Consider the following 22,827-nt stretch of genomic DNA (forward strand, 5'->3'; position numbering starts at 1 on the left):
AAGTACTTTTTAGATATTTTCTCTTTTTTTCCTCCCAACAACCTGTAATGGGAGTGTAAATTTTTTAAGATCTTCCCTGCCTCTAGGCTAAAGTGAACCTGGAGCCTGGGGTAGGAGGCTTGTTCTTCAGTAGATACTTTTTGATTGGCCAGTGGGTCCAGAAGGTTGTTACATTCTCTGAGCCAGCAGAAGGCTATAAAAACCCTGATTTGAGGCTTTGTTTTGGGGCTCACTTTGAGAAGTGTTCTGTGATTTGATCAGATGAGACTCTGGGAAGCCGTTCTTGAGAGCCCCCTGGCTTTGAAAAACCCAGATGTTGATTTGGTATGGATGTAATGGTTGGACAGTTTGGAAACCTGTCTACTTGATCTGTTTCTCTGTCTTGATAATTCTGTCTGTATACTCTGAAGTTCGGGGTGCTGACCTTTTTCCCCTGAACTAGGTAAATGATACATATTTGACTGATTAAAGTAAGCTTATTAACCCATTTTGAGTTGCTTTCCTTTAGCAAAGCAGATCTAAGAACCAGTGTTGGCAGCCACCCTGGGGACGCTGGGGTGCTTGCTGCTACAGAACCCTGTGAAGTAAATGCTATGATTATCCCTATTTTAACTTTGAGGAAAATGAGGAAGACAGACATTAAATGACTTGTCCAGGGTCAGACAATTAATAAGTGTCTGGGACCAGATCTGAACTCAGAATGCCTTCATTAAAGAAACTTATTTTGAATTTTACCTACAATTCATGGTGTCAGTGATGTATATACACCTTCTACCCTCATCTCTCAACACAAATACTCCAGGGGTAGGGAATCTGCAGCCTTTAGGCCACTTAAAAGTCCTCAGGTGTGGCCCTTTGACTGAATCCAAACTTCACAGAACAAATCCCCTTAAAAAACGTATTTGTTCTGTAAAACTTGGACTCAATCAAAAGGCCACATCCAAGGGCCTAGAAGGCCACATGTGGCCTCAAGGCCACAAGTTTTCCACCCCTGTTCCAGCCACATTAACACTGCATTGGAGTACTGTTTATTTATGTAGATATAAGCGCTCACCATGCAAATTATAACCCATTCAACTTTGTATAGCCTGTCCAGTTCTCATGAATGCCCTTCCATAATTTATCATAGGGTGTCAGATCAACATTTTGAGGATTTTCTTCATATTCCCTTTAGAGATATCTATGAAACAACTGAGCTATCCATCAGTTATCTCTCCACCTCACTATGACACTGCTCCTGCCCCAGCACAGATTGAAAATCCACTATGCTTTAATTTTTGAGGAGTTGCTGTAGTCAAAAAATTCATCATTCTTCAGACAGTCTGATGATGAGTCCCTCTAAATGTCTCTGAGCTGGTCCTTGGACAACAATTGTACAGTCTATTATTGGGGAGCATAGTTGAAGTCTTTGTAAGATGTGACAGAGTTGATACCAGTGGGTTCTCAAAGATCATGACAATGAGTCACCTCCACAGTATAAGGAGGCACAGAATTGGACTTTTAGAAAAACAAGAAGAATAGAAAGAAAACATTAAAAAAATGACAAACCTAAGTACTAAGTTACAACATAAATTCTGAGAAAAATAATCTGTGGTATACAGAATACTCTATTGTGCCATATAGTTTAACTGCGAGAATGCCTTTTGTTGGAAGATTTTACTCATTCTAATTAAATAAATAGAGGGGGTAATTTTTGAAACAGCTCTGGATAATTGTAGCTCATCGTCATTGGGAGACATCATTAAGTAGTTAGCATAGTACCTATGCTTTTTCATTGTCTGACAGGTGGCTATAAACCTTGATTAATGCCCTGCCAAAGAAGTAACACATGAGCTTCGGAAAAGGAAAAAAAAAAGGAAAAAATCTCTGGATTCTAATAATGTAGATTATTTGATTGATGCTTGGCTTGCAATTTAATTACAAGAATAAATGAGGAAGAGGAAATTTGTCACTTCCCCATTCATTATTCTCTAATTACTCTACAACTAATAAAAGCCTAGGATTGGGTAAAATAACTGTACGTATAATTTATGATATTAGCCACTGCAAGATAAAGATGAAAACATGAATAATCTATGAAGGCCAAAATACCACAAAACAAACCAGAGGCTAAGATGATCTTAGACTATAATGCCCACCATTTATCAGAAACGTAATGTATTGCAACAAATGAAATGCTTTGCTTGTAGGGATGACAGAACTTTTTTTAGTATATAATATTTATGCATATGTTATCTGTGCTGGACTGGATCAATATGGCACCTAAGAGCCAAGTATTTATATTGGTTTAAGATTATACTAAACACATTTAACATCTCTTATGTTAAGATGAGGTTGTATTGAATAGGCCAAATGATAAGCTGCCCCTGAAATTGCTGTAGTTTAGATCCTCTGTCTTAAATGCTATTTTAAAAACTAAATTATTTTAAAATGGGCCATATTTTGGTTTTCTCTTGTGGTCTGATATATAGAGATAGCTACCAAGAAGTGAATTTAAAACCATTTACAACACTGTCTTTCATTTAGAATCTATCGATTTTTTTCTAGGTCCCCAAACAGGCTTTCAGTTGGCTCTGCTATCTTAAAATCCACATTTCGTTTTTCTTATTAACCTAGGGAAAACATTACCAATATATTGACATTCTCACAAATATTTAGCTGAAAAAAGAAGACTTTTCCTCTCACATAAATGGGACAACTTAGGAGTTCCAAATAAAAATCTTGTGATTTTATGTCCAATTAAGTTGGAATGATTAAAGGAATTAAAAAATATTAAGTGGCTACCATGTCCCAGAAACTATGCTTGGTTCTGGAGATACAAATATAAGTATGTCTTAGTATTCTGTAGAAGAAAGTAGTAAGGGTAGTCATATATTATTGAGACCAACGGTTCTTAATCTTTCTTGAGTCATAAACCCCTTTGGCAGTCTAAGGAAGCCTATGAACCCTTCTCAAAATAATATTTTAAATTGGCATAAAAATATGTTGTATTTCAAAAGGAAACCAATTATATTGAAACACAGTTATCAAAATATTTAATGATAACAAAAAAGGTTCACTGGTCCCAGAATAAGAATTGATGAACTTACATGGAAGGTACTAAAATTGATAAGAAATGATTTAGTTGTGTACTACATTGTTTGTCCTTTCCTTCTTGAAGAGGACCATGACACTTGAAAGAGAGTTGGATTCAAGTGAGGGAGGGCTGCCCAAAGTCACAGGCTTCACTCTCTCCTCCAGAGCCATCTGGGTCCAGTGGCAAGATATAGACCAGGACAACTGAAGATGACCCCAGCTGCATAGCACAAGACTTGATAGGATAGACGGCTGAAGATTTACCATTTTGTTTTTGGTTAAGTTGTATTAAGCTGTTAAAGTTTGGAAGCTTGGCACCCAGCTGATTAAATGATGTAGGTCCTTGTTACTAACAAAATTTACCTTTGGAGAGACCGTAATCTGTTTCCAAAAACAGAGTATCCACACCAATAGAAATTATAGTTTGGGAAATTTTTAGGACATGTTGTAGGTCTTGAAAGTGAGGTCATAGTTTCACTGAGGGTAGGGGGAAGGCATTGCTTGACCCCAAGAAGAGTGTCCTGCTTAGCAACAGACAATCATAAGGCTATTTCCAACAAAATCTTTTCACTCTTGTTCCTTAATACTCCTCTACTTCACATAAGTCTAAATAGTTCCCAACTTTCCCAGCTGTTAGTCATGTTCTGGGAGCTCAGTGCAGTTATACGGTAAACTAACTCCTACCCACAGGTGCTGCTACAGGGACCACTGTGATAATTTTGCACTCCCCCATGTTCAACCCCCTCCCCGCCCAATCAAAATGTGTTGGGGAAGGTGGAGCAAAGTGAAAGCTCTGTAAAGTGGAGCAGTAACAAGTGAATAAGGGCACTGTCTCATCCTTCTCATTTTGGGTCAGATTAAATGAGCCACAAAGCAAGACTAGGCATAGATCGAGGGTGATCTGGATCAGAGTTATAGTTGCACTATTCTTCTCAAAAAACAAAAGTACACTCATCTTCCAAACTTCTTTCCTATATGTCCTCTTCTATGATAGGTGCCTCTCTCGTACCTGTCCTAGCTCAATACCTCTCACCTGAATTTCTACAATAACATCCTATTTGGTCTCCCTTACTTCAAGTATCTTCCTGTTTTAAGTCATTTTCTGCACAAGAAAACAGAGTGATTTTCCTAAAGTACAAGTCACACCATATCATTACTCTACCTGCTGGCTCCCTATTGACTCAAGGATCAATTATTCCATCTTTAAGTCATTCTTTTAATGCCTTCCACTTTTGTGTTTTATAATAACATTATTACTATAAGTATATATGTATATATACATATATAGAAGGTAAATGAATAATTTTTGCTATGGGATGGCTGAATGATTAGAAATAATAATAGTTAATATTTGGTGCTTTGTGGTTTATAAAATGCTTTATAGATATTTAGAGATGACTCAATATATTACAGTACTCACAATTCTATAGGATTAAATGTGTTAAGTCAGAGACAGAATAAGCTTTTATTTTCTTCATATGCTTCTATTTGATTTGTGTTCTATGTATAATCAAATCTTGGGAAAACATATAAGAATTTGTCCATCAATGCATAACTAATTTCATGACTTCAAAGGAATAGCTTTCTCTGAATACCTAAGTACGATTTTGTGTATATTCCTTTCCATTTGGAATATTGGATAGTCTTAGTCCATGAAAGTCATTTCCCTTTTGTATAAATTGTAAACAAACAGAAAATTGTTTATTTGCACTCTGTTGGGAATACAGATTCAAGCCTGGTGCTCACTTTCAAGTATGGCCACTTTGGGTAAAGTTCTTTCTAACAGAAGTAGCACTGGGAGTGATTGATATAGAGTGGGGGGAAAGGAAATAAAAATGTGAAAGTTCAAAGGAAAAAAGTGGGCTTTTGAAATTGGGTAAGACAAAGTAGTTGACAGACTAAACTTACAGAAGATTCCTGTAGAACTTACCACCAAAGGTCAGGACAGTATGACTCTGAAAATGAGGAAGGTCATGGTCACCACAAACAATTCTTTGCATTATAATGGAATATTTTCCCTCTCCTATTTCTTATTTCCCAAGACATCCCCAACTGCTCAAGTAGTTCAGGCTGCTAAGAAAATATTTCTTTTGAAGTATTTTGTGCGGCTCCTGTTATAGAAAACTAGCCAAACAAACCTGAGCTTTATGAAAGATGATGCCTAAAATTATAATACAGAATAATTTTATTCATTTTCTGATGGCTTAGCAATTCGCCTTCTAGTGACAGATATGCTGCTTTCCAATTTCCCCCCAATTCTTTAAAAAAAATTAGTCTGTGTGTTTCGTACATAATCAGATCCTTAAGAAATGAGCATTCTTAAATTTTAAATTTAAATATTTTGCTGTTGGAAAGATAGAAAATAAGGAAGCTTCATTTGACAGAGAAATGGCCAGAAGTACTGAAATAGAAATATAATATGGCATTTAGATTCAAGTCGAGCTTTTGCTGTAAAGGAGTTGCTCATTTTAGAAGAATACTTACAAATTCTTACTGTGAAAATCTTTTTATTTCAGGCTTATTGCAGTATTTTGCTTTAAAAAATTTATTACAAAATGTCATGATACTTTATTTTATCCTGCTTAGGAACATGTGTAATGCTTTGTAGTTGGCGGAGGTGCTTGGCTGATATTATGCAGTAATTGCTTTGTTTCAGCAAAAAAGGTACACTATATATCTCGTTCTAGGTAGCAGTGACTTGAAAGTTGGGTCATTTGCAATAGCCTATACATGTGCCAGTGACATCTGGTGTATAGTCTGGAAATGAAAACAGATGTGAGGGTTAGAGAGGGGGTTTGAGGGAGGGTATTGCCCAGTCACTACATTTGTGTAGCTAATTGGTTCACTAAAAGACTTATTCTTCCTCTACTCTGCCTTTTTAAAGTCAGGCAAGTAAAACCTCATTCATTCAGGGCTATGTTGAAGTTTATTTTTTATACAACATGGGAAGACAGGATTTGCTTAGCAATTATCAGTATAAACAAAATGAGAGTAGGGATGTTTAAACTACTTGAACATTTTAAGTAAGTTAGTGGTATTCAACTTTATACAAGGAATATGCTCATTTAAAATAAGAGAAAACATTAAAGATGTCCTGGTGAGATCTTTGATAATCCTTGTTTAGCTGTTAATTCAAGTTAAATGAATTGAATGAATCTGTTGTAGGGTCATATGCCACAAGTCTTAAGAGACAGAGGACCTAAATTCAAATCATTTTCTGCTTCTTATAAGCTGTTTGACTTGGAGCAAGTCACTTTGTATATCTGGATCTATAACAGAAGAGGGTGGACTATTTGATATTAACTATCAAGAATGATAATATATTAGCTTTCATTAGGGGAGGCATAGCATTCAGGGATAATGTGAAGGTAGTTGGTCCCCAACAAGACTCTATTCTGGTCAGACCATATCTTCGTAAGGTCTTCCTTCATTTCTAGGCCATCGTCAGTCGTCCTGATCTATATCTGGCCACTGGACCCAGATGACTCCAGAAGAACAAGTGAGACTTTGGACTTTGCCCTTAAATCCAATTCACTTGCATGTCATGGCATCACCTCCCTGATGTCATAGAACAAAGGACAAACAAGAACAAGGATGGCATTTCTAGGCACAGTTGTTTAGAAGGGCATAAATAAGATGGAGAGTGTTCAGAAGAAAGGCAACCAAGAAGAACTGTGAGTGCATATCATAGGAGGATCAGATGAAGGAACTACTGAGGTTTAACCTGGAGAAGAGAAGACTAAGCGAGAGCTTAACAGCTGTTTTCAAGTATTTGAAAAGCTTTCATGTGGAAAGGGGGACAGGTCTGTTTCCACTTGGTCTCCTATTACCATCTATAATCAAAGGATCAAATAATAACTCTTCTGTTTGTCATTTATAGCTCCTCATAGCTTACTCCCTTCCTCTCCTTCTGGTCTTTTGTCATTTCTCTCATCACTGTCCTCACACTCATCACACACACACACACACACACACACACACACACACACACACACCAACCATATTGGTCCACTTACTGTTCTGCACAAATGACACTCTCTGAGGGTCTTTATGCCTTTGCAAATGATGTTTCGCATTCCTGAAATATTCTCTCTCCTCACCTCTACCTTCTACATTCTATGCTTTGCTTCAAGACTCAACTTAAGGACCATCCACAGTAGTAGGAAGTATTCCTAGGTCCTCTCAAAATCTAGTGCCTTTGCCTCCAAAGTTAACTTGTATTTATATGTCTTATAAATAGATGTGTATTCATTGTCTCCCGATTTAATACAAAATCCTCAAGGGAAGGAACTATTTTACTTCTGTCTTTACATCCCTAGAGTTTAACACAATCCCAGGCACATAACTTAAGTGCTTCATTCATTCATTCATTCATTCATTCATGTTCTCTAAGTTCCCTACTAGTTTCAACCATAAGATTCCTAGTGATTTGTCTGTCAAGTTAAATATGTACTTGAAAAGAACAGAGCTGTTCTCTTTAAAAATAATTCCATAATTCAGATAGACCTTCCAAATATATAATATATATATATATATTCATATGTATTACAAACTTGTGAAATTTTAATGAATTGAGGGCAATTATGAGTAATACTACTATTGACCATGTGAGCATAAGAAAGTAATGTAACTTCACAATATTTTAATTTCTTCATGGGTAAAATGGATATGGTACCAATGCTACTTATTAGCCTACTCACTGAGGTGAAAAGAAGCAATAAAAAGAAGTGTTTTACAGATATAATTGTACCAGCCAGTACAAAACAAACAAACAGAAATGAAAAACAAAACAAAAACAAATATAAGCTCGTGTGAGGTAGTCGGGTCAAGAATTATTAACCAGAGTATTGGATTGTAACACAGCCCTGTGAGCAAACAGTGCACACTTAATAGAAATCAGTTCCCTTGTAGTTCTGGTGGGAAAATGCAGAAGCTGATAGCACAACATATCTTGGGGGTAGGTGTAGGCACAGAAAGGAACATATAGTAGAAGTTTGTCTTGAAGGCTTACTTAACTTCGTTGTCTAACTTTATACTGTCTTGTTCACTCTGCTGTATAGTGATGGAAAAAGACAAATAGAAGAATTTAAGTTCTGGTAGATTTGAGGTACAGCTGGTGAGGGGGAAAGTGGGTAGAAATGCAAAAAATAAAACAAAACAAGAAAAATGAAAAACAAAAACAGGCTAAAATCAGGGCTGGAATTAAAACCAAAATTTGATTTCTGAAAAAGTTCTAATAGGATTTTATTGTGCAAGATTATACCCTAATTCAGTTCAAATTGCTATTAAATCATTACATGCTATGACTCTTGCCTTACCATTATAGGAATTCTAAGTAAATATGTGGCCTCTGAAAGGAGTCAATTCTTCAACAGAGAGCTTTCTAAATTCATAAGCAGCTGAAGTAAGAGAACCTGTAGTTTAAATTGCTCCTATGTTTTCTAAAAAATATTTGTACTGTCAAAACTAGTTCTGTTTGGCTTTGTCCAATTCTTCATGCTGAAGTTATCGCTTCTCATAGAAAACTACCAACCAAGTGCTATGAAATTGATTGTGAAAGACAGACAATGTCTGTCTGTAATGAATGCATCACAATACAATTAAATTCATACCACCTTTGCAGAGCCATCATCCATATGTAAGTGGACTTCAGGGCTTTATTCTTTGCCCTCTATATTTTTGGCTTGGTCCTTTGTCCTCTATTTTTGTCTTGGACTCAGTTCTCATGAATTCAACTTTAATCCCTTTGATGACTTCAAAATCTAAATATCCAGCCTTAAGCTCTCTCCTGAACTTCAGTTCCAGGTCTCCTACTGTCTGCTGGATTTACCAGGATGTCCCATAATAGGTGTCTTGAACTCAATCTTACTAAAAAAAACCAAAATTATATTTCCCCTTAAATTCACTTAATCTTAAGCTACCTCTTTCTTTCAAGGATTGTACAATTCATTTGATCACTCAGTTTTGCAACCTAGGAGTCTTTTTTTTTTTGAAGGATGAATTTGGATTTTTAAAAATTGATTTGTTTATTTACTTTTAGTTTACAACATTCAGTTCCACAGTCCCTTGAGTTTCAAATTTTCTTCCCCTCTTTTTCCTCCCCTCCCCCACCCAGTCATGGTGGCATATACTTGAATATAGGATCTACAAATATCTTCACATTAATCATTAGTCAGGTTGTAAAAAAGTATTATAACTGATGGAATGATCAGTGAGAAAGAGGAAACAAAACAAAACAAGAAAAATCAAGTAGTTTGCTTCAATCTGCATTCAAACTCTGCATCTCTTTCTCTGAATGTGGATATCGCTTTTGATCATGAGTCTTTTGGAGTTGTCTTATAACCTTGCATTGCTGAGAGAAGCCCAGTCTATTGAAGTTAGTCATCACACATACATTGTGTCTGTGATTGTGTACAGATGTCTCCTGGTTCTGCTCTTCTCGTTCAGCATAAGTTTATATAAGTCTCTCCAGGTTATTATGAAGTCCATCTGCTCCTCATTACTTATAGCACAGTAGTATTCCATTACATTCATAGACCACAACTTGTTCAACCATTTGCCAGTTGACAGGTATCCCCTTGATTTCCAGTTCTTTGCCACTAACAAAAGAGCTGCTATAAATATTTTTGTACCTATGGGTCGTCCCCCCACTTCTCTGATCTCTTTGGAATATAAGCCTAGAAGTGGTATTGCTGGGTCTAAGGGAATACACTTAACTATAGCCCTTTGGGCATAGTTCCAGATTGCTTTCCAGAATGGTTGGATCAGTTCAGAACTCCATCAACACTGCATTAGTGTTCCAATTTTTCCACCATCATTCATCATTTTCCTGTTTTGTCATCTTAGCCAATCTGGCTGGTGAGATGTGGTACCTCAGAGTTGATTTGATTTGCATTTCCCTAATCAATAGTGATTTAGAACTTTTTTTCATATGCTTATAGATACTTTTAATTTCATCTTCTGAGAACTGCCTGTTCATATCCTTTGACCATTTATCAATTGGGGAGTGGCTTGTATTCTTATAGATTTGACTCAGTACTTTGTATACTTTAGAAATTAGACCTTTATCAGAGACACTGGTTGTAAAAATTCTTTCCCAATTTTCCACTTCCCTCTTAATCTTGGTAATATTGGCTTTATTTGTACAGAAGCTTTTCAATGTAATGTAATCAAAATTATCCATTTTGTATTTTATAATGCTCTCTAACTCTTGTTTCATCATGAAGTTTTCCCCTTTCCATAGATCTGACAGGTAAACTATCTCTTGCTCTCACAGATTGCTTACAGTATCAGCCTTTATGCCTAGATCATGCACCCATTTCAACTTTATTTTTGTGTACGGTGTTAGATGTGGGTCCATGACCAATTTCTGCCATACTATGCTCCAGTTTTCCCAGCAGTTTTTGTCAAAAAGTGTGTTCTTATCCCCAAAACTGGGGTCTTTGGGTTTATCAAACAGTAGATTTCTATAGTCATTGGCTGCTGAGTCTCATGTACCCAGTGAATTCCATTGATCCACTACTCTATTCCTCAGCCAGTACCAAGTAGTTTTAGTGACTGCTGCTTTATAATACAGAATAAAATCTGGTATAGCTAGGCCACCTTCCCTAGCATTTCTTTTCATTAATTGTCTTGATATTCTGGACCTTTGGTTCTTCCAAATGAATTTTGCTATTATTTTTGCTAGCTCTACAAAGTAATTTTTTGATAGATTGATTGGTATAGCACTAAATATGTAATTTAATTTAGGTAAAATTGTTATTTTTATTATATTAGCTTAACCCAGCCATGAGCAATTGATATTTTTCCAGTTAGTTAGATCTGACTTTATTTGTGCAAAAAGTGTTTTGTAATTGTGTTGATATAAGTCCTGGGTTTGTTTTGGCAGATAGATTCCTAAATATTTTATAATGTCTACAGTAACTTTAAATGGGAGTTCTCTTTCTATCTCTTGCTGTTGTATTTCATTAGAGATATATAGGAATGCCGAGGACTTATATGTGTTTATTTTATATACTGCAACTATGCCAATTTATTATTTCAAGTAGTTTTTTACTTGATTCTCTAGGATTCTCTAAGTGTATCAATCATATCATCTGCAAAAAGTGATAGCTTAGTCTCTTCTTTGCCTACTTTTATTCCTTCAATTTCTTTTTCTTGTCTTATTGCTACTGCTAACATTTCTAGTACCAGACTGAATAAAAGGGGTGATAGTGGACATCCTTTTACACCCCTGATCTTATTGGAAATGCTTCTAACTTATCCCCATTACATATAATACTTGCTGATGGTTTTAGATAGATGCTACTTCTAATTTTAAGGAAGACTCCATTTATTCTTATACTTTCTAGTGTTTTAATAGGAATGGATGTTGTATTTTGTCAAAAGCCTTTTCTGCTTCTATTGAGATAATTGTATGGTTTCTGCTAGTTTTGTTGTACATGTGATCAGTTATACTGATAATTTTCCTGTTATTGAACCACCCTTGCATTCCTGGAATAAATCCTACCTGATCAAAGTGCATTATTCTTGTGATAAGTTGCTGTAGTCTTTTTGCTAATATTTTATTTAGAATTTTTGCATCTATATTCACAAGGGAAATTGTTCTGTAATTATCTTTCTCTGTTTTGTCTCTTCCCGATATATAGGTATCAGTACCATATTTGTGTCATAAAAGAAATTTGGTAGGACTTATTCTCCAGTTTTACCAAATAGTTTGTAAAGTATTGGAGTCAATTGTTCTTTAAATGTTTGGTAGAATTCACTAGTAAATCCATCTGACCCTGCAGATTTTTTCCTATGGAGTTCATTTGTGGCTCGTTCTATTACTTTTTTTGAGATGGGGTTATTTAAGTAGTTTACTTCCTCTTCAGTCAACCTGGTCAACTTATATTTTTTAAATATGCATCCATTTCATTAAGATTGTCAAATTTATGTGCATAGTCGGGCAAAATAATTCCTAATTATTGTTTTAATTTCCTCTTCATTGTAGGTAGCTTCACCCTTTTCATTTTTGATACTTGTAATTTGGTTTTCTTCTTTCTTTTTTATTATATTGAATAAAGGTCTACCAATTTTATTATTTTTCATAATACCAGCTCTTAGTTTTATTTATTAATTCAATAGTTTTCTTAAATTCAGATTTATTAATCTCTCCTTTGGTTTTCATTATTTCTAACTTAGTATTTAATTGGAGATTTTCAATTTGTTCCTTTTTCTAGCTTTTTCAGTTGCATGCCCAATTTACTGACCTCAATTTTATTTATGTAAGCATTCAGGTATATAAAACTTCCCCTAAGAACTGCTTTTGCTGTATCCCACAAGTTTTGGTGTGTTGTCTCATCATTGTCATTCTTTTGAATGAAATTCCTTTTTGTTTTTATAATTTCTTCTTTGACCCACTCATACCTTTTTTTGTAATGCTTCCTTTATTAAATAAAGCCAATCTGCTACCTCTAGATTTGTTTGTGCATCTCTGCACACATAACCAAAAGTGTCATGCCCATGGTGTTAAGACAATCACTGAAAGTTTTCATGAAGTAGATGATTAAAGTGAGTATTATGTCTCAAGTTAAATGTTATCCATTTCACATACAATCAACATATCCCTATAAGGAAGTTAAGGAGTTTCCCCATGTCCCAAAGTAAACATCTGCTTAATGATCTTCCATAACGTACAGTACTAGAAGCATGATAGTTCTGAAGGATACACAATTCAAGATCTCACAAGCCCCCTAGCTTGTCAACACAACATTGTTGTCTTTGTTGACAAACCAAGTGCAGCAGCAAGCACCCCAGCTACCCCCAGGGTGGCTACCAACACAGGTTCTTAGATCTGCTTTTCTAAATCAAAGCAACGCAAAATGGGTTAACAATCTTGCTTTAATCAAACATATATCATTTACCTAGTTCAGGGGGAAAAGTCAGCACCCTGAACTTCAGAGCATACAAACAGAAGTTACAAGCAGAAGTTATGAGCAGACAACAGTTCAGCAGACAGGTCTCCAACTGTCTGACCATTACATCCATACCTAGTCAGTTACCAGAGAGAGAAGCACCAACATCTGGGTTTTCAAAGCCTGGAGGCTCGATGGCTACCCAGAGTATCATCTGGTCAAATCACACAACACTTCTCAAAGTGAGCCCCAAAACAAAGCCTCACATCAGGGTTTATATAGCCTTCCCCTGGCTCAGAGATTGTCACAACCCTCTTGACTTACTACTGCCCAATCACAGAGCATCAAGGTGTGGGTATTCCTGAAAACCAAGCCTCCTGCCACAGGCTCCAGGTACACTTAAGCCTATCAAAGGGCGTAAGGTCAGGGAAGATTTTAAATTCCCATAACACCAAGTAAGGGAAGAGCTATAATTTGTTTTGTGTCATAATTATGTGTAACATAAAGGTATTCCACAATCACTCCAGAATGCACTGTGATTTCCAGAATGTGATTATTTTATCAGAACAAAGTCTCACAGTCAGTGAATAGAAGAGCTTTTCCATAGGTTTGAGGAGTGGCTTCCTGTGTTCTATGTACTTTAAATAGTGCTTTGAAAGATTAGCTTTTACTACTTGTGTGCACAAATTTAAGGCAGTCTTTATCACACATTAACAGTTAAATTGAAGACAGCCTGACTTGACTTACTACTGTACATAGTGGATGGGGACTGGTTTTAGAATTTTTGAGGAGAAATGCTTTCCATTCATTCAAACTTTTAAAGCCAAGTTTTTATTTAGCTCAAGGAAGATTTTTTTTAATGGGCCTAAATTGCCATCAGATTATTAATAAGATGGTAATCAAAGGAGAGACAATAACTACAGAAATTACAAAAATGCCTGTTAATTCTCCATTCTATCCTCATGTCCACTTTAATTGTATGATTGAAAATCCTGAACTTAAAACAATAATCTTAAAGCCAACTTGCCAAATACACTAAGACAGCAAAAATTTAATTTATAACCAATGGAACTTTAGACTTTAGATTTACTTAGGGTTATTTTATATAGGTTTATATGATATCTAGTTTTATCCTAGAACAAGACAGCTCCCCTTCAGTGAAACCCTGGCCTAAGTATATTTGTTTTAAATATTTAGCAAGAAGATACATTAAACATGGAAGCTTTTCAACCTTGTGGCACTGAATGATCATCTACACAGGACATCCTTCAAAAGCTACAATTAAGGACCCTCCTGATTTCTCAGCAATACAATCCGGATTGAGATCTTCTGGTCCATTTGATTGACATTTGTGTTTAATGCCTAGAAATTTCTTTTTGATTGCATCCTTGGAGCTTGCATAGATCATTTTACTTTTGGGAGGTGCTAGTTCTGGTGCCCATAGAAAAAATATCAACTCTTCTTTTCTGGATTCCTTTGTTTCAAAGCTTGTATCATATAAAGCATAGAGACAGTCCTTTTCAGGAAGCATTCCCACAAAATGCTTGAAAGGATCAGTAATGGTTACACCAACATCTCCCACTAAGATCTCTTTGCCTTCTTCCACAATGATGCATTTTTTGTCAGCACTGAGAAAAAAGATAATTGCCTTCTTTCTTTTCTTGATTTCTTCTGTTGTGGAACATTTCTGAACCTTCATATCTTAGAAAATATGGCATACTTCATCAGCTACTTGTGCTCCTGAGGCCATCTTTCCAAAGTGGACTATTTGGAGTGCAGTCTGGTCCCTGGGCCGGTGGGGCAGGGGGGAGAGAGAGCCAAGAGTCTAGTCTGTCTACTCTATGGAGGAGCGTCTTCCTCTGGGAAGCCCGAGGAAGGGAACAGCAAGAGCTGGCAGGAGGGAGGCTTCAGCACATGAGGCTGTCTGGGAGAGCGGGTGGCTGACGCACTCATTTTTTTAGGATTAAGTTATTTAGTTTCCAGTTGGTTTTTAGTGTATTCTTCTATGGCCCTTTATTACATTTCTGCCTTTCTGCACTGAATTGTGAGGTTTTTATGCCCTAGTACATGGTCAATTTTTGTGTATGTGCCATGTACCGCTGAGATGAAGGTATATTCCTTTTTATCCCCATTCGATTTTCTCTAGAGTTCTACCATATCTATCTTCTCTAAGATTCAATTTACCTCCTTAACTTTTTTCTTGTTTATTTTGAGATTAGATTTATCAAGCTCAGAGAGGAGGAGAGGGGCAGCTGAGTAGCACAGTGAATAAAGCATCAGCCCTAGAGTCAGAAGGACCTGAGTTCAAATCCAGCCTCTGACACTTAACAACAACAACAACAAAAACTAGCTTTCTGACCTTGGGCAAGTCTCTTAATGCCAACTGCCCTACCTTCCCCCCTCCAAAAAGCAAAAAAACAAAGAAAAAATGAAAAAGAGGGGGAGATCGAAGTCCCCCCACTAGTATTGTTTTGCTATCTATTTCTTCTTTTAACTCCCTTAACTTCTCCATTAGGAATCTGGATGCTGTACTGCTTGGTGCATAAATGTTTAGTAATGCTATTGCTTCATTTTAGATGGTGCCTTTTAGCAGGATATAGTTTTCTTCCTTCTCTCTTTTAATTAGATCTTTTTTGATTTTGCTTTGTCTGAAATAAGGATGGCTACCACTGTTTTTTTTTTTTTACTTTAGTTGAGGCATGATATATTTTATTCCAACCTAACCTTTACCCTGTGTGTATCCTCCTGTTTCAAATATGTTTCTTGTAAACAGCATATTGCAGGATTGTGGTTTTTAATCCGTTCTGCTATCCTCCTCCTTTTTGTGGGAGACTTCATCCCATTCACAGTTATGATTACTATCTGTATCTTTCCCTCCATTCTATTCCCTACCCTGTTAATGTTTTTATTTTCCCACTTCTCCCTTCCTCTCCTTAAGAGTTTTCCTTTTGACCACCCCCTCCCTCAGTATTCCCTCCTTATGTGCCTCCCTCCCTTTTCCTACCCTTCCCCCTTACTACTTCTTCCCTCCCTTCTAACCATCACCCCCTTTACTTAGCCCTTCCCCCCTCCTACTGCCTGTAGGGTACAATAGATATTTATACTTAATGTAGTATGTTATTTCTTCCTCAAACCAAATTTATAAGAATAGATCTTATGCAATGTTCTTCTCCCTCCCCTCTTTCCCTCTATTATGATAAGTTTTATGTTTCTTCTCAATAGAGTCCTATACTTAACTGATTATGTGATTCCCTCCTTACACCAGAACCAACGACGGCGAAGGTCATATAATGTTCTTTCCCTCTACTGTAATGTTTTTATGCCTCTTTGTGTGGCATAATTTATCCTTTTCTGTTTTGTTCTTTCCTCTTCTTCCACTGCAGTCCCTTTGCAGCCCTTAATAAGGTTTTTTTTTATCATCATTTTGTGTAATTTATAACCATACCCTCTATCTATATCCCTTTTAGATGTCACCATAAGTAAACAATTCTCAATATTAATAGGTATCAGCTTCCCATACAGGGATATAAACAGTTTGCTCTTATTAAATAAAAAGTTGTGTGTGTGTGTTTTCCCTGTTTACCTTCTGTGTCTCTCTTGAGCCTTGTAATTAGAGGTTGAATTTTCCATTGACCTCTGGCTTTTTCGTAAGAAAGGTCTGGAAGTCCATTATGTCATTGAATAGCCATCTCCTTGCCTGGAAGATTATGCTCAGTTTCACTGGATAGGTGATCCTTGGTTGTAACCCCAGTTCTTTTGCCTTGCAGAATATAATATTCCAGTCCCTCCAATCTTTCAATGTAGAAGCTGCCAGATCCTGTGCAATCTTCACTGTGGTTCTGTGATATTTGAATTGTTTCTTCCTGGCTGCTTGTAATATTTTCTCCTTTACCTGATAGCTCTGGAATTTGGCTACAACATTTCACAGACTTTTCAGTTTGGGATCTCTTTCAGGAGGTGTCTGGTGGATTCTCTCGATTTCTATTTTACCCTCTAGTTCTAGGATCTCAGGGCACTTTTCCTTGATGAGCTCTTGGAAGATGTTGTCCAGGCTCATTTTTCATCATGATTTTCCAGTAGACCAGTTATTCTCAGATTATATCTCCAGGATCTGTTTTCTAGGTCAGTTATTTTTCCATTGAGATATTTTACCTCTTTTTCTAATTTTTCTTTCTTGAAGTTTTGTTTGACTGATTCTTGATGCCTCATAGAGCCATTAGCTTCAATTTGGTTGATTCTAATTTTTAGAGAATTATTTTCCTCAGTTTTTGAAGCTCTTTTTCCATATGTTCAGATTTCATTTTTAGGTCACACATTTTTCTTTTTAAGGAGTTGTTTTCTTCATTGTAATGTTTTTCTAATTTTGCGATTTGATTTTAAAAGAATTATTCATTTCATCTTCTACCTCTCTAATTTGGTTTTCAAAGTTCTTTTCGAGCTCATCTAAGAATGCTTTGTTTGCTTGAGACCAGCTCATATTCCCTGTTGAGGCTTCAGCTGTGGGTGTGGAGTCAATACTGTCTCCTTCCAAATTTGGTTCCTCCCTCTCACAATAATAGGATTCTAGAGTCTTTTTCTTTGCAGTCTATTTTTTACCCATTTTGAGGCAGGGCCTTAGCCCTGCCCTTCCTCTAGGATTTCCAAGCCTTTACTCTTTAAAATTTTTCTCTGGGCCAATAATTACTATGTTTTCAGGGTCAGAGGAGGGGATTGGAGCAGCTGGGGTTCACTCTGCCATCCTGGTCCCAGGAAGTTGATAGGTGCTTTTTAAATTTCCATGCTGTGGGTTGGCAGTCCCAGGAATAACTGCTGCCACTGCCATGGACCCTGCATTTGTCTCTTACCCAGCTCCGTCAGATCCCAGCCCTGTAGTGATAGGCCTGGGAATGGGCCTTGTGGTTGGTGGATCAACTTGCCTCCACATTGACCAGGCCTCCTCTGGGCCTCTGCAACCTAGGAGTCTTCTTCAACTTTATAGTCTTACATATACTCTTTATCCAGCAAGTTAGCAGGTCCTGGCAGTTCTTCAGCTGAAACATCTGTTGTATCCCTTTCCTCTACTTAAACAGCTATAAACATCACTGTCTCTTAGTTGGGTTATTGCTATTGACTTCCTTATTTCCAGCCTAACTTTTTAAAATCTATCTTATATGAAGCTTTCCAAACGATATTCCTAAATAGATATCTGACAGCATAATTTTTAAAAAAAAACTTTCAATGCTTCCCAGTTGCCTCTAGAGTAGTTATGATACTGGTACTAGTACTAGTACTAATTGTAGTACAGGTACTATTACCTAGTAGTACTAGTGGTAATGGTTAAACTAACTCTTAGCTAACAGTTAAATAGCACTTAAAAGTTTGCAAAGCACTTTGCATATTTAAATTCATTTGGCAAAAGTATGAACATTTCTATTTTGATATTTAAAGTCCTTCATAACCTGACTTGAACCTTTTTTTTGTAAATTAAATTATTTACTCTAAGTTTTCAACATTTACTTCCATAAGTTTTAAATTTTCTCCCTCTCCTTCCCTCCTCCTTCCCCAAGTGAGCTTGCAATCTGATATGGGCTCTACACATACATTCCTATTAAACTCATTTTCCCATTAATCATGTTGCATAGAAGAATTATAACGAATGTAAAAAACCATGAGAAAGAAGAAAAAATTAAACAAAAAAGAAAATAGTTTGCTTCCTTCTGCATTCTGAATTCACAGTTCTTTATCAGGATATGACTGGCATTTTCCATCATGCGTCCTTTGGAATTGTTTTAGATCCTTGCATTGCTGAGAAGGGCTAAGTCTATCAAAATCAGTCAGTGCATACTGTGACTGTTACTGTGTACAATGTTCTCCTGGTTCTGCTCCCAACGCTCAGGATGAGTTCATATAAGTCACTCCAGGTTTCTCTGAAAATCCACCTGTTCATCATTTCTTATAGTACAATAGTATTCCATTACATTCATATACCACAACTAGTATGGCCATTTCCCAATTGATGAGCATTTCCTTCATTTCCAGTTCTTGGCCACTACAAAAAGAGCTCCTATAAATATTTTTGTACATGTGGGTCCTTTTCCCCATTTTTATGATCTCTTTGGGATACAGACCTAGAAGTGGTATTGCTGGGTCAAAAGTAGACTATCTTTCTAGGTTCATTATATGTTGCTTTTCTACATACAATCTATGTTTTAGCCAAACTAGTCTTTACACAGATTATCCCTCATGCCTTAATGGTAATAGTTCTTATCATCACCCTCTGGAATTCCTAGCTTCCATCAAAGCTCAGCTCCAGTGTAACTTAATTTAAAAAGGTGTTTTTTGAACTACTTGTTGGCTATCTCCAACTACTTATTTGCTTATTTTTTGTATATATTCATCTATGTTTGAATAAATTCTCTCTCCCTAGTAGAAGGTCATTTACTTGAGAGTATAGTCTGTCACTTTTAATGATATTATTCCCTGTTCTTGGAATAAGTACATATTAAGTCTTAACTATTTGTTGATGGATTGATTGATCTATAGCAGTATTTATGAAGTAGACATTATGAAGTCATAGCACATCATCTGTAACAACTATTGCCAGTAGAAACTTTATGCCATACTACTGAAGATGAATAGCTACAGAATTCAACTGTAGTCATATTCATATAACTTAAAATTATCCCCTTTCTATGTATGACTATCCTATATTCTTCTCTCCAATTCCACTTCCTCATTCCTGGACTATCCCTTGAATCCTGTCCTGAAATGAATTTGTTCCCGGTGATACTAATATTAATCAGAGGTTTTTTTTGTTTGTTTGTTTGTTTGTTTTTTAGCAAAGACAATGACATTTCTTGGAGGAAAGGAACGAACTGTATTCCTGCTACAAAAGATGCTTATTAAATATGAAAGGTCATTGATTATGCATTCAAATATGACAAAATTAGCTTTTAAGTTCCCAGAGAGAATTTGATAACCAAAGTGTGATTATGAACTATCATCTTTAAAATCACAATTTCTAGTTACACACACACACACACACACACACACACACACACAGACACACAGAGACACACACCCCTCTGTGTACTTCACGTTCTAAAACATTTACATGTATTTGGAGACTTGGAAAAAAAAACCTTAAAACTCATAGTAATGAAAAGAGAAAGTAGTTTTATTTTTTAAGATCACTTATGAATGAACATTAGCCATATTTTATAATATACACAATCAAGGAAAATCCAAATAGCAGCCAAAATTAGTTGCATTAATTGGGTGATACTCATGTGATTGGGATATACAAATAAATATGGTAATAAAAACTGAAACAGAGCTTTTCCAATTTAAGGGTTTTTTTTTGTTGTTTGGGTGTTGTTTTTTTCTTACTGGTCATTTTGTTAAAAATCTAGTGTTGAGATTAGTGTAATGGGAATGCAAATTTGGAAGATCTTCCCTGCCCCTAGGCTAAAGTGCACCTGAAGCCTAGGGTGGGAGGCTTGTTTTTCAGGAGATACTTTTTGATTGGCCAGTGGGTCAATAAGGTTGTTACATTCTCTGAGCCAGGAGAAGGCTATATAAGCCCTGATGTGAGGCGTTGTTTTGGGGGCTCACTTTGAGAAGTGTTCTGTGATTTGATCTGTATTCTGGGAAGCCGTTGTACAGAGCCCCCCTTTGAAAAACCCAGATGTGGAAACCCAGATGTTGACTGGGTATGGATGTAATGGCTGGACAGTTTGGAAAGCTGTCTACTTGATCTGTTTCTGTCTTGATAATTCTGCCTGTATACTTTGAAGTTCGGGGTGCTGACCTTTTTCTCCTGAACAAGGTAAACGATATATGTCTGACTGATTAAAGTAAGCTTGTTAACCCATTTTGAGTTGCTTTCCTTTATCAAAGCAGATCCAAGAACCTGTGAGCAGCCACCCTGGGGACCCTTGGGGTGCTTGCTGTTACAATTAGTGAATTCTTCCCTTTAGTTTTTAGCTCATTTTCTATGTTAATGATCTTATTGGACGTTGTAGGTTGGTTGAAAAGACTACAAGTGAACTGTGATGATAAGAAATAATAATAGCCAGTATTTATATTACACTTTCAGCTTTGAAAAGTGCTTCACATTTGATCCTTAGACAACATTGTGAGGAAAGCACTATCATTATCCTTTTTTTTTTTTTTACAGATGAAGTAACAGAGACTGAGCTTGTGAAGTGCCTAGAGTCAGCTAGTAAGCATAAGAGTTAGGATTTGAATACAAGGCATCCTGAACCTACACTAAATGTTTGTCATCTCTCTATAAGAACTCTTAAGTTACATTCAAAAGAATCTATCAAAGCAATTTATGAAAGTAATTCCCTTTTTCTGCAGGTCAGATGGTCTGAAGGTTTCTCAGGGCAACTATGCAAGGCTACGTAGTTTTGTTATTGCTGTTTATTTCCTCTTCTTATTGCTGTTTATTTCCTCTTCTTAGCGAGAAGATGGAGTAAACATCTGGTGGAATGTGTACTGGGCTGAATAAGGTTTTGCAGAATGCAGAGCTCTCAACTCCTGACCTGCTAAAGCAAAATGAGAGACATGAAGGGAGAGCAGCCCAGAATAGGTTGTATCAAAGAAGTGTCCAGAAGACATCAAGACTTGAAATATCTCCCTCAAAACAGCACAGGCAGTAGTAGTGACCATACCAGGGGGAGAGCTCTGGTTAAGCATAGTGAAACTCTACCCAGGAAAGATTGTGTTCACTCCTTTTTTTCCAATTTCTCTTCCCTCTCCACAGTCCAATCACTTCAAAGAGAGCTCAAAACAAAACAAAACAAAAAACCCCCAAACTTTTAAATTAATTTTTTTCTATTCTGTGTTTTCTACTTAGGAACAAATAAAATTTGTTCTATAGATTTACTGATTCAAATTTTCTCCCTATTATTTAGAAATGTAGTCAATGGAAAATGTAAATTTCTGTGTCTTTATCAGGTCTTAACATGAAAGCAACTGTATATGAGAGAACAATTCATTCTTGCAGTAAAATATTAGTTAAATTTAGTGTTACATTAGCTATAATGTAATGAATACAAATCAGTGTATGTTCGTTACCATTACCAATAATAATGTATTGTTGTAATAATAAGTACTATTATTATTATTATGTTTGGACCACACTTATCAGATACAGGTTTAGGAAGGAAAACATACTAATCTTATACCTTAACATTTTGAGTGGCTCATTTCTTAAAAATTAAATAAGGAAGTTAATGTAATAGGTGTCAGTGTTTTCAAATATTAATGGAAAGTTTGATCTCAGCTATACCTTAAGGATAGATGTTTTATGGGAAACATACATATCATTTAATACAATAGAAATGTTTGCTTTATTAAATAGATGTAGGTTTTAGTTTCTTTATCTCTCCTTCCCAGACATGTTGTGTGTTGTTAAATATATGAAAAGGGATAATTCCTACCATGCTCTGTAATAATTTGACTTTTATAGTCTATTTTTGAACATAACCTACATCCTAGGTAATCCCTGCACTTTCAGTTCCTCAACTATTTTCAATTTTCATGGTCTAGGAGTCTTTTTTGGGGGTATAAAGAACATGGGAAATATCATCTATTTAAAACTTTAAATGAAAGATCATGCAGCTATAAGGTGAAAAGGAAGAGCTATTAAATAATATTTTCAACTTATTTATAAAGGGCCTTAATCACAAATTTAAAGGATTACTTTTTTAACTTAAAATATGATTTTTATGGAATCAATGCACAGAAAACAATGATAAGGAAAGTGGTTGAGGAATGTTACTGCTATTACCTCTTCACTAATTTCAACTAATATGATGTCAGGTGTGTGTGTGTGTGTGTGTGTGTGTGTGTGTGTGTGTGTGTGTGT

General features: G+C 36.1%; 1 protein-coding gene and 1 pseudogene across 1 annotated transcript in view; one reads left to right on the forward strand and one right to left on the reverse strand.

Annotated features, from left to right (window-relative positions):
- The window catches only part of CDH12 (cadherin 12), a 1,453,320-nt gene that overhangs the window by 15,158 nt on the left and 1,415,335 nt on the right, over nucleotides 1-22,827 (forward strand). The gene's annotated exons all lie outside the window — the stretch shown is intronic.
- LOC138171743 (destrin pseudogene) lies at nucleotides 14,151-14,754 on the reverse strand (annotated as a pseudogene).

This window comes from Petaurus breviceps, unplaced genomic scaffold, assembly GCF_028583685.1.
Source record: "Petaurus breviceps papuanus isolate PSGF00001 unplaced genomic scaffold, PetGlider_PUasm1.0 47, whole genome shotgun sequence".
Taxonomy (NCBI): domain Eukaryota; kingdom Metazoa; phylum Chordata; class Mammalia; order Diprotodontia; family Petauridae; genus Petaurus; species Petaurus breviceps.